The sequence below is a fragment of the Hibiscus syriacus genome, unplaced genomic scaffold, assembly GCF_006381635.1.
Source record: "Hibiscus syriacus cultivar Baekdansim isolate YM2019G1 unplaced genomic scaffold, ASM638163v2 tig00116962_pilon, whole genome shotgun sequence".
In the NCBI taxonomy this organism is placed as follows: Eukaryota; Viridiplantae; Streptophyta; class Magnoliopsida; order Malvales; family Malvaceae; genus Hibiscus; species Hibiscus syriacus.
This window is the reverse complement of record NW_024063488.1, coordinates 7,440,628-7,457,788: the sequence shown is the minus strand read 5'-3', so window position 1 is coordinate 7,457,788 and position 17,161 is coordinate 7,440,628. Positions and strand designations below refer to the sequence as shown.

The following is a 17,161-nucleotide window of genomic DNA, read 5'->3' as shown; positions in this document are numbered from 1 at the left end:
GTAAAGATTCCCGTGATTTACCATTATAAAGAATAAGTACACCAACATGCTAATGATTTAAGTTCACTGAGAAAATTTTCTTTCCCGGAAGCTAAACTTGACCATCAGTACACACACACACATATAATTTATACGTATCTTAATTCTGTGTCTGGGCTCTACTTGTTTTGCTAATAACTTTTATTTATATAATTATGTTCTTTTAAGTTCACAAAGCTAGAGATACACCATTAATGTGGCATACCGATGCACATCACTAATTGAGTTATCCTTTTTAAATAAATATTTAAAAAAACAATGACATATCCACAATTAACCCTTTATTATTATTTAATTAAATTTTAATAAGAACATAATTAATTTATATTTTTTATTAAAAATTATAATTATTTTAGGATTTTTTATTTGTTCAGGATTAGAACACTTAATTTATATAAGTTTGCATATTCGTCCCAATAACAACCATCAAACTAACCGCCGACGATCCTATTCATCGCCAGAAAATCATGTTACTTACTTGTGTTTATGTAATGCCATACCCACTAGACTCTTTCCAAGATCGTGTAAAATTTTTCACAGCTACATATTAGTTTATTCAATTGCTTAAGGAATTATTGATAATTTTTAATTTATATGTAATTGGAGCTCTTGTTTTGATCAATGTTACATTCTTATAGATTCATCATATACAAAAACATAGTCTTTAGCTCCTTTCATTGAAACTAGTTTCGAAAGTGATTTTGTACATTTACCCCCAATGATGGCAGAATGCACGATTTAGGCAATTTGAAGTCATTCCTTACAAATGAAGAATTAACCGAAGCTACGAATATTTTTTTAGACAATAATCTTAAGGGTGAAAGTGAATTTGGGTTGTTTATAAAGATTGCTTACACTATGGAAGAGGGGTGGTAGTAAAGCAGTTAAAAATCGGTGGGGATACGAGAATTTAAGTTGAGGTTGAAGAACATGATCTTCCAGCGTTGAATAGGATCGTCGACGGTTGATTATAGTGATAGTTGTTTGGATGAATATACAAATTTATATAAATTAAATGTTCCAATCATAAACAAATAAAACTTTTCGAAATAATTATAATTTTTAATAAAAATATAATTTAATTATGTTCATATTAAAAATAAATTAAATAATAATAAAGGATTAGTATGGATAAATCATTATACTTTTTCATATTTATGTAATAAGGACAATTTAATTAATAGTGTGTATCAGTGTATCACATTAATGATGTATTTCGATGTACAACATACATTTTAGAATTTCCATAGTTTTAAGAGTTAGAATAAGACCTTAAAATTACGACACATTTTGTAAATGGTATGAATCAATTCAAAGGCACTCACAAAACTCTATCAAGCGACAATTTTGATATGAATACCACATATAAATACTTTAAAAATATATTATCTAATTGTCACAATCTCATTAATCACAATACATAGTTTTTTTTAATATATTTCATCCCAAATCCCAAATATTGTATTATTATAAACCGAGAGTAAAAAGAAGAGACGGGTATAATAAACAGTGATTCCATCCGTCGGTCGTGCCAGCAATTACAAAACCAATAACTAATAATACAGGGAGAAAATCAAATGAAATTATGTTGGCCCAACTCATTAGGACTACGTTAACAGCAAGAGACCGAAAATCGACGTTATTTTAAGGATAAATTTATAAAATTTTAAAATAAACGAACTTATAAAATATCAACAATTCTAATTATAACAAAAATTTGCTACCCTAATCTTCAAACCTCGGCCTGAGATGGAAATTCAATGAAATAAAGCAGGAAACAAGAATCTGGAGCATCCAGTAATTCGAATAATAGAAAACCATTGTCCCCACAATCGCACAATTGCAAGAAAGCTTCCCATAAAGGATAACAAAAGTTGCAGGGAGCAAAGGGAACAAAGTGTTTCCCTTTAAACCTCGCAAATCAATAACATTACCCTCTTTTGTTCTCTTTCACCATTATACCTATTGTTCTACCTTATGGAAATAAAAAGTAGCAGAAAGACAACCCAAACTGTAACTTTGTAGTACTAATTGTTTAATGAGAAACAGTGGAGAACATCCAGATCCTGTCATTAAAAGGTCAAGGCCTTCCTTTTATTCCTCCAAAAACCTTTTTGATATGACAAGGCTCAATCTTCATTTGCGGAATAGTTTCCTTCCAACCAGTTTTTAATCATGAATAATTCAAAGGGTCCGTCCAATATTTATTTGTTTTCTTAAGATTAACCTCCATATGTCACTTAACATTGGCTGTGTTGCAAAATGATCTTGAAGCGTTTGATTGTTCCAATGATTCAATCATGCTGGCTCTGACAGTAGCCAGTATGACAACTGGTATGTATCCCGGAGAGGCTGATGGGACGTTGAAGGAACAACGTCAATATCAATCTGCAACTTCTCCGACGTGATAAACACAGATACTGATGCCTATTTTGAAATTTTGATCTGCAAACAATTAATTGGATATGGTTGGGGTTAGGTTCAAAGCAATAAATGGTGGTGTGTGTCATTAATAATCTTACATGTTAAAAAAAACAGTAATTGTGGGAGTTTGTTCTCTCCTAAAGATTAACCGCCGGTTCTGGGAAATAATAAACAAAATATGTTACTACCATCAGAAGAGCACAAGGTTTAAGGAGCCAGCTGAGGTCGTGCGAGTGATGAGTGCGACGTATCAGTCGACAAAAGGGAAGGTTTTTTATTTTGGGATTTCACTTCTTTATCTGTCTAAGCCAAGTATCCAACACCATTTATTCTTTTCTGAGTTTTCTTCTTATTTCCCAAGTAAAATAATAAAGAGTTTGACATTTTAAAATAAAATTTAAAGTTTTATTAATAAAAAATAGCATTATGATAAGCTTATTTTGTATTTAAGATCCTCGTTGACTATCAGACATTATGAATCTCAAACAAAAAACATGAAAATAATAAAATATATCACTTACTGATATTCTAATGGTATGGATATAGAAGATTGACCTTTTGATAGGTCAAAAAGGGATTTGGGGTTTAAAAATTGAAGGTTAAAACACCTAGGATTCTACACTTAGTGGTGTAATTCGTAGGACCCATGGGTCATGAGAGTGGCTCCTTTCCACCAAACTAGATTAATAAACAACCACACAGCACATTACATCCCCTATGGATTGCCCTAAAAACATTGAAAAATTGGAAGTTAGAGAGAGATTTTGGACAGAAACTAGAGGCTGGCTATAGGGGTGGTCCAGCCCAGACCTGGAAATTTAGTAATGATTTTAGACCGGTTGTTGAATTATTTTCTTTCCCACACAAGCAAATTAATAATGACATGCAAGAGGAGGAAACAAGAAACTAAGTCCATTAATACTCACTACCCAACTCTCTAGCAATGAATTTTGTAACTCTTCAATTTGCCACATCCTTAAACCAAAAGCATTTAGGGTTATCTTAATTATTTGTTCTTTTTAATATGGTTTAATTTGAAATTTATTTTTAGTTTATTTATTTTAAATTTTATGTATTTATTATTATTGTCAAAAATATTTTTAAAAGATAAATAATTATTTAAATATATTTTTGTAAGTTAAAAATATCTCTAAATGATGTTTATATACTTTGATGATATAATATATAAAATATATTAATTTAAATTAATGTAATTATTAAAAAATAATAAAGTTATAATGATTATACGTGTTTCATAAAAATATTTACCATTTAAAATAATTTTTTATATAAAATTTTCAAATTTATGAATAATTTATTAGGATAATAAAATGGATAATAAAATAAAGGTTAATAATGTAATTTTTGTTCCAAAAACATTTTCAAACATGTTTTTTCTCAAAAGATATCAATGTAATATTATTTATACTTAAAAATTAATTTAAAAAAACAATAGTAAACAAGGTAATTACTAGTAATTCATTGGATTTTACATGTGTCATTTCTCATAAATAGAAAAAGGGTAGAGATGATGATGCAATTCGCTTTGTATTCATTGTACTAGGGGCCGGGCTATATTCTTAGAACAGTAATTTCAAAGCGTTTTACCCACAGTCACTTTCGATTTTTCTTTTTACCGGCCATAGCTTTTTCATATTTCTCTGATGCCATTCGCTTAGTAAATTGATTATTGTTGTTGTTTTTGACTAATTGTTGAGGGATGGCCGAAATTAGACTCATGCAGTCGTTGATTTCGACAAATTTAATTGAGTAAAGATAATGAAAGCATTGCATATATCTACATGTAAGCAGTGGAACTCCCACTGACAGACCAATTTTTTGACAATTTGAAGCTGAGTTTTAAAGGAGGATGGAGGAGTAGTTTCGCCATCATGACTTAATATCGACCTGATTTGATACTTTAGCTCAAAATTGTGCCACCATTAGCCAAGGACAAAATCGTTCAGGAGTGTGGCGTATATACACGTTATAAGGGATCACCAATAAGGTGAAAACAATTAACAAGTGTGTAAAATGGAGGAACCTGTGGCTCCACATGTCATTAAAACCACTAATTCTGGTGTCCATGCCTTGGAACAGTTCCATCCAATCTCCCAGGCCCAGGGTATAAAACACTTGCCTGCTCAGCTCCACCATGATCCCAGACCTGATTAAATGGTGTTTGGTTTTCTCATTTTTGGATTAATTACCACCCACAAGTCTCTTGCTCAAGCAAAACCCTTTTCTTCAGTTGCATATCAGAGAGAGAGAGAATGCTGGTATATGATGATTTATGAGGGCGTGTAACAGCAGAAACGAGAAGGGGGGGGGGGGACTAGTGGGAGAGTGGGTTTGTTCACCAGTAACGAGGGCTATATATGCCCTTCCCTTACAGGGGAATCAATCATCCAAGGTTAATCATATTTATATGTCTTTTTTTTTTACTGCCACCTCCCTCTTTAGTTAATTACACACATCACACACTCTCTCTCTCCATTATTAACTGTTGCTCCTTCATTGCATCTTAAATAGGAGAACCCCATCAGCATATACTACAGTCTCCTGCTTGCCCTTCATTAACACTCTTCTCCTCCCTTCCCTTCCCTGCTTCCTCTGCGTGTCTTTCTGTGTTGAAAACAAGGACTGTTATTTATGTTTTCGTTTGCTTTCATGGGGGTTTAGCAAAGGGTTTCTCACAGAGTTCATTGGCATTCTGTCCACCTCCCCCGTCATGAAAAAAAAACCAGTTTTTCTCCATTTCGATTCTTCATGGAGGTGGGCATACTGCCAACTGGGTTCTGTTGGCATCTCTTTGTAAAATCCTTACGATGCATTTCTTCCAGCTTTCTCCTCCTTCTCATGAAGTTCCAGGTAGCTATCAGAATTTCATATCTTATTATCTTCATCTATATTTCTGTACTTTTTACTCTTATCTGTACGATGATCATATATTTGGCAGCGTCTCAGTCTTGACCTTTCTGGTTAGTAACTTGAAACTCTACTATTTTACTAGCTGTTTGGTACTTTCACGGTGCTTCTGCTATTTGCAGGGTTTGACTATTAGTTGTTACATATGTACTGATCGCTCAACTGATGCCTGAGGGTTTGTACGAGCAACATGATGCAAGCACAAGCTTTGTTTCTAAACTGGTCATGTTCTAGATCTGCTTTTTGATGTTTTGACTTCCAGTCGAGAACCCTAACTAGTTTATTTCATATTCGTTCTCTCTATTTTCGTCTTTCCCAAACATTAAACACTTTTTTTTGTTTACAGTTGCAGGGCTTTGATCATGTGTTCCATCTAGGGTTTTATGAAAAGCCTTATGTTTTTCCATATGCAAGAAAGATTCGTAAAGGATGGATCTGTGAATTTAATGTCAGTAAACCCCTTCATGAGCATAAGGGAAAGGGTGGAAACTGCACAGTAACTCTAAAAAAACCAAAGGACAGAAACAAGAAGATTTTGTCAGTGGTGAATGAGACCCAAATGATGCTACATTGAAGGTGTTTGAATTGAAGCTTTGGGGAAACTTCTTTTTGGTTTCTTGAAACACTGTCTGATACTGTAAAATATTGATTATAACCATGTTGATTATCAGATATTTCAGATTGCCACTTTAAAGCAAAAGGGGTTTTCTATGTTCATGGCATCTCATTATGATTGCGCCACCAATTTAAAAAATGTCATTTATTTATTTATTTCACTTGGTATATAATATAAATTAAAAAAAAAGAAAATAACTTCAATGACAAGTAACAAAAAATGTCTTATAATATACGATTTTAATAAACGTTTTTTGGATTTGCCAAAATGACCAACTAAATCGTAATACGGTCGATAATTCGCAACGCGATCTCCGGTATCACATATCAATTTACAGATTCACAACGCGAACTTCGACTATCGCATTGCGATTTACATATTCACATTGCGATTCGTAATGCGGTGATAGTCGAAGTTCGCATTGTAATTTTTTCAATTTCGTTGCGATAGTCCAAGTTCGCGTTGCGATTTTTTAAATTCGTTGCAATAGTCTAAGTTTGCGTTGCGATTTATTCCAAATTCGTTGCGATAGTCCAAGTTCGCGTTGCGATTTATTCCAAATTCGTTGCGATAGTCCAAGTTCGCGTTAGTATTACATTTGTTTCTTAAGAATTTTCTCTAAAAAGATAATACTCGCGCGGACGTGTCGAAAACACGTATTATCACGACGAAGTATTACCACGACCCGAGAAGAGACGAGACAGACGGCGGCGGCGGCGGCGGCGCGCGAGAGTTCCTCTTGTTCTCTATCACTCAACAAGGAAGTGGGAAAGCCAAGCCTTAAATACCATTCCCAATAGTGTTTCCAATACTATATGAGATTGAGCATTACCAACACTTGTTTCCAATACAATGTGATTATTCATGAAATAATTAACAATCATGCACCTTAAAACAACTGAATCAACAACCAATTGCATTAGTATTATACGATTAAATATGTCATAATTAAAAGTCAATCTACAATCAATCGCGATTATTGTAATTTTAAGCAAAATATTCAAAAATAATATCACTATTTAAGGCTCAATCCCACATAGTATTGGGAACAAGTGTTGGTAATGCTCAATCCCACATAGTATTGGAAATACTATTGGGAATGGTATTTAAGGCTTGGCTTTCCCACTTCCTTGTTGAGTGATAGAGAACAAGGGAGACTCTCGCGCGCCGCCTTCGCCGTCATCCGTCTCGTCTCGTCTCGTCTCGTGGTCGTAGTAGTGGTCGTGGTCGGGTTTTATTCGTCCCGTCCTTGAAATGAATCCTTGTCTCAAACTCCGACCCGATATGTCGGGTTTTTTATCGGAGTGTCCCGTCGGAGATTTTTTTTACCCGTCCCCAACCCGAAATATTATACTTGAACCCGAACCCGAAAATATTATATATATAATTAATATAAAAATATAAAATATTATATATATATATAATAGGGGCGGGGCGGAGTTATATTGTCCCGTCCCCGAATCCGAACCAAAAAAATCCCTTAAAAATCTCCTATACCTAACCCGACCCGATATCATTCAAACCCGACCCGACTGTTCATACGTAACATTTCCTTTAACGTGGTCTCAGATATGTTGTGATTAGGTCTATGGCGTGTAGGGTTTAATGAGGTTTGAAAGTTTAGAAAATGGAGAATTATTGGTCAAGTCAGTGCTGGGTCGGAGCAGGAATCTTGGATTTTGAAGTTAATAGTGGCTGGACCACTGTCCGGCCTTGACTACATTCCAGTGCTACTTCATTTTGTTTACATATCTTTCTGCTTCCAGTTGGTTGTGGTCAAGAGTTGGTCCTGCAAAATAAATAGCTTAGAGGGGGTATTTGGTTTTATAGTACGTAATGTCACCACTTTCTTCGATTTATTGCTGCTCTGGGCCCCCAAACAAGGGGCAATCATGTCTGTTCACTCTCTGAATTCTCATGGAAATAATAGAATGCCTTTTTCTATTACAAAAAAGAGAGTAAAGATTACATGTAGCAAGAATCATATGTTTCCATTGAAGCCAGCTTTCACCGTTATTGGATCATAAAATGGTGGTTAAGATGCAATTTTCTTCTTTAGATTTGTTTAAGATGGTTTAAGAATAATTGTAATTACCTCTCTCTCTCTCTCTCTTTTCAGTAATATGAAATTGGGTTGACTATTTTAGATTAACTCAATAAAAATTCTAAGTGAGAAGAGAATGGGTCTGAATTGATCCACCCCATTAACAAAGCAATCTGATGACTTTATTTTTTTCCATTCAGTTATTTAAGAAAAGTAAAGTAATTAAAGTAGTGTAGTCACATTTGCCACAATTTTTTGAGCTTTGTTAAGAAGATGATATGTTTCAATGAATATGCCTAACCTCAAGAATTCAGTCTCCACTCATCAACTCCCACATTCTTCAAGAGGGCCATCTTTAGCACCTTTATTCAAAAAGTGCACACTAAAAGTCAAATCTACTTCTAATATGTATGACCTTAGGCCATATGTATGACCTTCTCTCACTCTCCAAAGCTCTACTTACAAACACAAAAACCAAATGATCCAATCGCCGTTCTCACCTCTAATAAATCTTCTCATCAAAGCACATTTCAATAAACCTTTTAACAGTTTCATCCTTGAAGGTCTCTTTCTCCGATGAATCCACCAAATGTCTTTAGAGATGGATGAGTTCAATAGCAAAACTTCAATCCCATTGTTACCTTTTTATTTTTGAAATACAATTGAGGAAATGAGCTTAATTCCAATGATAATTGGAAGTGGATAGAATAATTATAACCCATTAGCTTATTTTTTTAATTTTATGCCAAAAACATAAGTTCCAGTTGATCATAATGCTTCTATACCTTTGAGAAAGAAGACAAATGCTAGTAGTTCCTGTTACAACGGTCACACTTTAAAGAGATCCAGCTAAAACAGTATCCCCGATTATCTGAAAAGTATTGTCCACTTTCAATGTCTGACCATAAAGGAATATATACAACATTCAATCTAATACGTCACAAGTCACAACTAATGATCAATCAGAGCTTTGAGGTGCATGCATGTGAACCGCGTGGAATATATACTATTAGATTCTTTCTATTTTCGTGGTTTCGATGTTGGTAATGCATGGCGTTGTTGCTTCCGTTCCTCAAAAAGCTAGACTTACCAGTGAGCCATCCAATGGGTCTCTAATATTGCCATTATTAATAGGTCGATAAATCCTCCTATCAGACCTTTCACTTATTTCATCCGAATCGTAGGACGCTGAAATGAGAGAGGATTGGCTGATATCCGCCATTGTTTAGGAAGACCAACATCAAATCGCCCCGGCTCATAAACAGAGATCGACTCTGCTGCCGCAATTGCACGTTTCTCTGTGGCATCGTCCACATATAGCAGATCATCAATCCTTTCCGCTATGTTGAATGCTAGGCTTTCCATCACTCGCGAGTAGCTCTCAAGGATTGATTGTCCTAAATCCTACAAAAACACAAAATTTCATTCTCATCTCTCTGCCTTTAGAATGTAATGCTTTAAGAACTAAATCTTGCAAAAGATGAAGTACCTTGTTATGCTGAATCTTGATCATGTCTAAAGAAGTCTGACGAAGGCCTGGAAACCGTAGCCTTAAGTTCTGTAAGAGTGTCTCAGCCCGCTCAGCTAAAACCTTCGTCTTTTCTATGTCACCGGCAAAACCCTGAACTTTGCCACCCCGTGCTTTCTCAACTTTGCACGCGGCGAGTGCCTTCTCAAGTATTTGTGTTTCCAAATATGCACAGAAGCTTCAACCCTGTCGGCCATTTCCAGAGCACTGTATTCCGATGATAAGTCTAAGTAGTCAAGAAGATAGTGGGGGGAGAACCGATCGGCAGTTAAGTAGCAGTACACGACCTCACTCAAGCAATCCTTTCCACACTGGAAGACAAGCAAAAAAAAAAAAGCATAGTGAACAATATGCTCCCTAAAGGCAGAAAATCAAGGAAATAAAGTGATGCATGGGCCACGGGTAATAATAATCAATCAGAATGCATGAATATTTAATGCAATTCGACTTAAGGATACGCCATCTAAAACTGTGTTAATATTTTCTCATGCCACAAAGAACAATTCGGTATGCTATGAAGCAGTCTCCAAACCTTGGGCAAGCTTTTGAGTAAGCATTTGGGATTTCCATCTCAGCCAACACATTTCTGTTTATTGCTGTAGCAGCCTTAAGGATCTGGTGTGTACATTCCCTACACTGCTGCAATCTCTTCCTTGAATCTTCAGATAAGGGGGGGAACCTTTGGAAATGGGAGCCACCACTTCTCTTCCAGTCTGACAGATGAACTCCCAGATGGCGAAGACGAAGGAAATGCCTCAATTCCATCGGTATCATTGATAGCTACTCCACAATCAGCATAATAAAATTCTGAATTATGAAACCATCAAGAATTTTTATCAGCATTGCATCAAGTTTCTCGAGTGCTGGGAGGTTTACATGGAGATCCGAGCATGGCCGGCCCACCATGACCTCAAAGGTTCCCCCACCTGGAAACTCTTGCAAAGATGGTTTAACCTCCACAATGGAATCAGTTACACACAAAAGCCAATCCATCTCTATTCGCTACATCAACTTCCTTTGTGGTGATTATGGCTGTAACTTCCATGGTTCCCCAAATACAGAAGCTGCAGAAATAAGAAAATCGATTCGGATTTCATCAATTTGTCAATGATGAACCAAGAAAAACAAAAACAAAAAATAAATTGAAGTACAAGAACCTAACCAGAAAGATTTGTAATGGCATTGGAAATGGCAAGAGCAGTACAAACTCCATTCCCTCCACCTGACATATCTTCTCCTAGCAAAAGTTTAGCGAACCTTTCCTTCATCATTTCCACTTATGCAAAAACATCGATAGAAATTAAAACACAATAGATCCTAAGCAAGATGTGTTGAAAATAATAGTCAATTTAAGTGGCAGTAGCCGACTGCTAATTTAGTCTAAGTGGGCAGCCAACTTTGGTTGAATTTGGTAAGGTATAATTACCAAATTTAATCATTAAACTTTAGGGTATTTACAAAATTAGTTCTTAAGCTTCAACTATAAATACCCTAGTTCATTTAGCTTCAAAACCATCCCAAAACATTCTATCTTTCTTCCAACACTAGAGAGAATTTAGAGAGTTTCTTGAGAATTATTTTCTCATTTTTATCAAGAGAGAATTATCATTGTTTTCTCCTTGGTAGATCGAGAGAGGTTGTAATTCCTATTTTCTCATAGTAAAATTCTTCTACCGTTGCCCGTGGTTTTTACCCTATATTATTTAGGGGTTTTCCACATAAATTTTGTGTATTTTTTATCTTCATTTTTATTTTCTCAAATTATCAGTTGCGATTTTGCTCTATTAGATAGCCGTATTCCGCAACAATTGATATCTGAGCCAGATTAGAGTGTGTAATATCTGATTATTATAATTGTGGTTGCCACCAAAAGGTGGATCCTCCAACATAAAAAAGTAAGAAGGTATTACCCATTCTTTTAAGGTTTCAAAGAACTATTCACGATAGTGAAATAGTGAGAGCTATCCGTAAAAGAAGCTATGGCAATGAAATTTGATATTGAAAAATTCAATGGGAGAAATTTCTCATTGTGAAAATTGAAGATGAAGGTCATCCTGAGGAAAGACGTTTGTCTAGCAGCTATCAGTGAAAGACGGTGGATTTCACAGATGACAACAAATGGATCGAAATGGACGGGAATGTTATGGCAAACTTTCATCTAGCATTAGCAGATGAAGTATTGTCAAGCATCAAGGAAAAGAAGACAGCTAAGGAGATATGAGATCATCTCACCAAATTGTACGAGGCCACATCGTTGCACAATAAAAGTTTCCTTAAGAGAAAATTGTACGCTCTCCGTATGCCAGAATCTACTTCAGTGACGGAGCACTTAAATACACTGAACACTTTATTTTCTCAGCTTACATCCTTAAGCTGTAAAATAGGAGAACAAGAACGTGTTGAACTTCTACTTCAAAGTCTATCGGATTCGTATGATCAACTCATCATCAACTGGATAAACAGTAATGTCACTAGTCTAGTCTTCGATGACGTTGCAGCTGCTGTTCTACAAGAAGAAAATTGGCGCAAGAACAAAATTGGCGCAAGAACAAGGAAGACAGACAAGTAAATCTGCAACAAGCAGAAATATTAACAATGATGAGAGGGAGATCAATAGAACGTGACCAAATCAGCAGTCATAAATATGGTAGATCGAAGTCGAGGAGTAAGAAGAATTTAAAGTGTTACAACTGTGGAAAGAAGGGTCATTTGAAGAAGGATTGTTGGAGTCTAAATAAAAACTCCAATCCACAAGGCAATACCGCAAACACTTCAGATGATGGAGATGTTCTACGCTGTGAAGTGTCAACCACCGTGAAAGGTAGAAAGAGATATGCAAATATATGGCTCATTGATTCGGGAGCAACATATCACATGACATTAAGAAGAGAATGGTTCCATCATTATGAACCTGTCTCATGAGGATCTGTGTATAGTTGCAATGATCATGCCTTAGAGATCGTTGGTGTGGGAACCATCAAATTGAAAATGTATGATGGAACAATTAAAGTTGTTCGAGATGTGCGACACGTGAAAGGCCTGAAGAAAAATTTATTATCCTACAGATTGTTGGATAATAATGCAAGCAAGATTGAAACACGAAAATGAATCATGAAGGTGTTCCGTGGAGCTCTTGTGGTGTTGAAAGGCGAAAAGATAGCAACAAACTTGTACATGCTGAAGAGAGAAACTTTGCTAGAAGCAGAAGCCTCTGTTACCTCATGTAGTTCAGATTCTGCAAAGTTATGGCATCAGAAACTTGGACACGTGCCAGAAAAAGGAATGAAAGTCCTTTTGGAGCAAAAGCTACTTCCAAGCTTAACAAAGGTATCACTTCCTTTGTGTGAGCATTGTATAACAAGTAAGCAGCACCGGTTGAAATTCAACACATCAAATTCTAGAGGCAAAAATGTTCTAGAATTGGTTCACTCTGATGTATGAAAAGCACCAGTTATATCCCTAGGCGGAGCAAAATACTTTGTCTCATTTATTGATGACTACTCCAGGAGATGTTGGGTGTACCCTATTAAGAAGAAGTCAGATGTGTTTTCAACTTTCAAAAACTTCAAAGCGCAGGTGGAACTTGATTCTGAAAATAAGATCAAATGTTTCAGAGCAGATAATGGAGGAGAATACACAAGCGAAGAATTCGATGACTTTTGTAGGAAAGAAGGCATCAAAATACAGTTCACAGTGGCAAACACTCCTCAATAACATGGAGTAGCAGAGCAGATGAACAGAACCTTGTTAGAAAGAACAAGAGCAAAGTTGAGAGATGCAGGCCTAGAAAAATCATTTTGGGCAGAAGCAGTCAATACCGCCTGTTATTTGGTGAATCGAGCTCCATAAACTACAATAGAGCTCCATAAACTACAATAGAGCTAAAGACACCAATGGAGATGTGGACTGGTAAACCAACTAATTATTCAAACCTCCATGTATTTGGAAGTATTGTGTACGTGATGTATAACTCCCAAGAAATCTCAAAGCTAGATCCAAAATCCAGGAAATGCAAATTCTTAGGGTATACTGATGGAGTCAAGGGGTATCGCTTGTGGGATCTCACTGTCCGCAAAGTGATCATTAGCAGAGATGTTATCTTTGTAGAAAATAAACTACAAAGAAAAGAAGACGATGATAGCGCTGAAAAGTCAGAGACTACACAGATACATGTGGAAAAGGAGGTTGAACAAGGAGATTCTTCAGAAGCAGAACCAGCACATGATGAACAAGAACCAGAGAGTTCTGAAGCTCCAACAACTCGTCAATAATATCGTGCGAGAAGACGTCCCAATTGGTAATCAGGTTATGTTATAGAAGGTAATATTGCATACTGCCTTTTAACAGAGGAAGTGAGCCATCAACATATCAGGAGGCAATAAACAGCTCAGATGCTTCACTATGGATGATGGCGATGCAAGAGGAAATTAAAGCCCTTCATAAAAATAATACATGGGACCTTGTGCCACTACCACAAGGAAGGAAGTCAATTGGTAACAAATGGGTCTTCAACATCAAGCGAAATGGTGATGATCAAGTGGAGAGGTATCGTGCAATACTGGTGGTCAAAGGATATGCTAAAAAAGAAGGTATTGATTTTAATGAAATATTTTCTCCTGTGGTTCGACTAACAACAGTTCGAGTAGTCTTGGCAAAGTGTGCTACATTGAACTTACATATAGAGCAACTAGATGTTAAAACAACTTTTCTTCATGGAAATCTTAAAGGGAAATCTTGAAGAAGAGATTTACATGCTCCAGCCTGAAGGTTTTGAAGAAAAAGAAAAGAAGAACTTTGTTTGCAAGTTGAACAAATATCTGTACGGTCTAAAGCAGGCGTCGAGTGTTAGTATAAGAGATTTGATTTCTTCATTATGTGCCTTGGATATAACAGACTTAATGCAGACCCTTGTGCTTATTTCAAGAGGTCTGGTGATAATGATTTTGTTATATTGTTGTTGTATGTGGATGACATGTTGGTTGCAGGACCCAACAAAGATCATATTGAAGAATTAAAGGCACAACTGGCTAGGGAATTTGAAATGAAGGACTTGGGATCAGCAAACTATATTCTAGGGATGCAAATTCACCGAGACAGAAGTAATAGGAAGATTTGGCTTTCACAAAAGAATTACTTGAAGAAGATCTTGTCACGATTCAACATGCAAGATTGTAAGCCAATTTCTACCCCTCTTCCTATTAACTTCAAATTATCCTCTGGTATGAGTCCTAGCAGTGAAGAAGAGAAGATGGAGTTGTCTCGAGTATCGTATGCATCAGCAGTGGGAAGTTTAATGTTTGCTATGATATGCACAAGACCAGACATTGCACAAGCAGTGGGAGTGGTTAGTCGGTACATGGCGAATCTAGGAAAAGAGCATTGGAATACAATGAAGAGGATCCTGAGATACATCAAAGGGACCTCAAATGTTGCATTATGTTATGGAGGATCAAACTTACTATCAATGGGTATGTAGATTCTGACTATGCAGGGGATTTGGATAAAAGCAAATCTACTACAGAATATGTGTTCAAAATTGCTGGTGGAGCTGTAAGCTGGGTTTCAAAATTACAGTCAGTTGTGGCTACATCCACAACAGAGGCAGAATATATAGCAGCTATACAAGCCAGTAAAGAAGCAATTTGGTTGAAGATGCTATTGAAGAATCTTGGGCACAATCAAGAGTATGTCTCTCTGTTTTGTGATAGTCAAAACGCCTTGCATCTAGCAAGGAATCCAACATTTCATTCAAGGACAGAACATATACGAGTTCAATACCATTTCATTCGTGAAAAGGTGGAAGAAGGAACGATAGATATGCAGAAGATCCATACCAAAGATAACATAGCAGATTTCATGAAGAAGGCGATCAACACTGATAAATTTACCTGGTGTCGATCCTCTTGTGGCCTGTCACAGACGTAAGCAACATGATGGTACAAGGTAGAAAGAATGGTGTGAAGATATGATTGTTCCAATCAAATATTCAAGTGGGAGATTGTTGAAAATAATAGTCAATTTAAGTGGCAGTAGCCGGCTGCTAATTTAGTCTAAGTGGGAAGCCATCTTTGGTTGAATTTGGTAAGGTATAATTACCAAATTTAATCATTAGACTTTAGGGTATTTACAAAATTAGTCCTTAAGCTTCAACTATAAATACCCTAGCTCATTTAACTTCAAAACCATCCCAAAACATTCTAGCTTTCTTCCAATACTAGAGAGAATTTAGAGAGTTTCTTGAGAGTTGTTTTCTCCTTTTTATCAAAAGAGAATTATCATTGTTTTCTCCTTAGTAGATCGAGAGAAGTTGTAATTCCTATTTTCTCATAGTGAAATTCTTCTACTGTTGCCCGCGGTTTTTACCCTATATTATTTAGGGGTTTTCCATGTAAATTTTGTGTCTTCTTTATCTTCATTTTTATTTTCTCAAATTATCAGTTGCGATTTTGCTCTATCCGATAGCCGTCTTCCGCAACAAGATGAATAGGAAAATCAACCTAGACTCCGCAGAAAAATATTTAAGTTCCGCTTTGTACCCAAAAAAAGGGGAAAGAATTAAAAGAAAACTTGGAGTCTAGTTAAAAATAAAAACTACAACGAAATAATCAATGGAAACTATAAAGCCAAAAAGAGGTTTAAGAGATCAACGTAGATAACACTTAACAGATTTAAAAAAGAAAAAATAACCTCAGTGACCAAAAATGCCTTATAATATACGATTTTAACCAACTTTTTTGGATTTGCCAAAATGACCAACTAAATCGCAATGCGATCGATAATTCACAACACGATCTCCGGTATCGCAAATCAGTTTCCAGATTCGCAACGCGATTCTGACTATCGCATTGCGATTTCCCAAATTTGCGTTGCGATTTTCCTAAATCGCAATGCGAATACGTAAATCGCAACGCGAATTTGGAAAATCGTAATGCGATTACGTAAATCGCAACGCGAATCTGACTATCGCAACGAGATTCTGACTATCGCAATACTGAATTTCAAATTCACAACTCGATTTCTGAATTCGCAACAGGTTTTAGTTTCGTAACACAAATGTTTTGGGTATATAACTACGCAGCAGCAACAACTCATAACCTAAATTCCTAAATCGCAACTCATTTCATCTCCATCTATCACTCTCTCCGGCGACATCCGTTCATATATCCAACGACATCCTTCCCCATCTGGCAACAAGTTTTAGTTTCGCAGCTCGTTTGTTTAGTAAATTAATTTACAATAATGAAATCATCTAATGTTGATCATGTTTGGATAGATTTGTGTTTTAGAGGGTCATGGGAGAATGTTCATGGTGTTTTACAATATATGCCTTTACCCATGAATCTTCAACTAAAATTGTCATTAAAAAAGTTAACTTATGAAACTCTAATGTTACGTATTGCAAATAAATTGAATTTAGAGCCCCTAAGTGGATTTAGGCTATCTTATCAGAGAAATGGTAAAGTTTATTTGTTAACCGACAATGAAGATGTTGAACGATTCATTGCTTATATTAGTGTTTCAAGTGATGATGTTACATTGTATGTTGTTAAACCTAGAAGTAGTGAAGTTGGGTCAGTAGCGG

The 17,161-nt window shown here is 35.9% G+C and overlaps 1 pseudogene; it reads right to left on the bottom strand.

Annotated features, from left to right (window-relative positions):
- Positions 1-9,070: 9,070 nt before the first annotated feature.
- On the bottom strand, positions 9,071-10,887 carry LOC120190627 (annotated as a pseudogene).
- Positions 10,888-17,161: the final 6,274 nt, after the last annotated feature.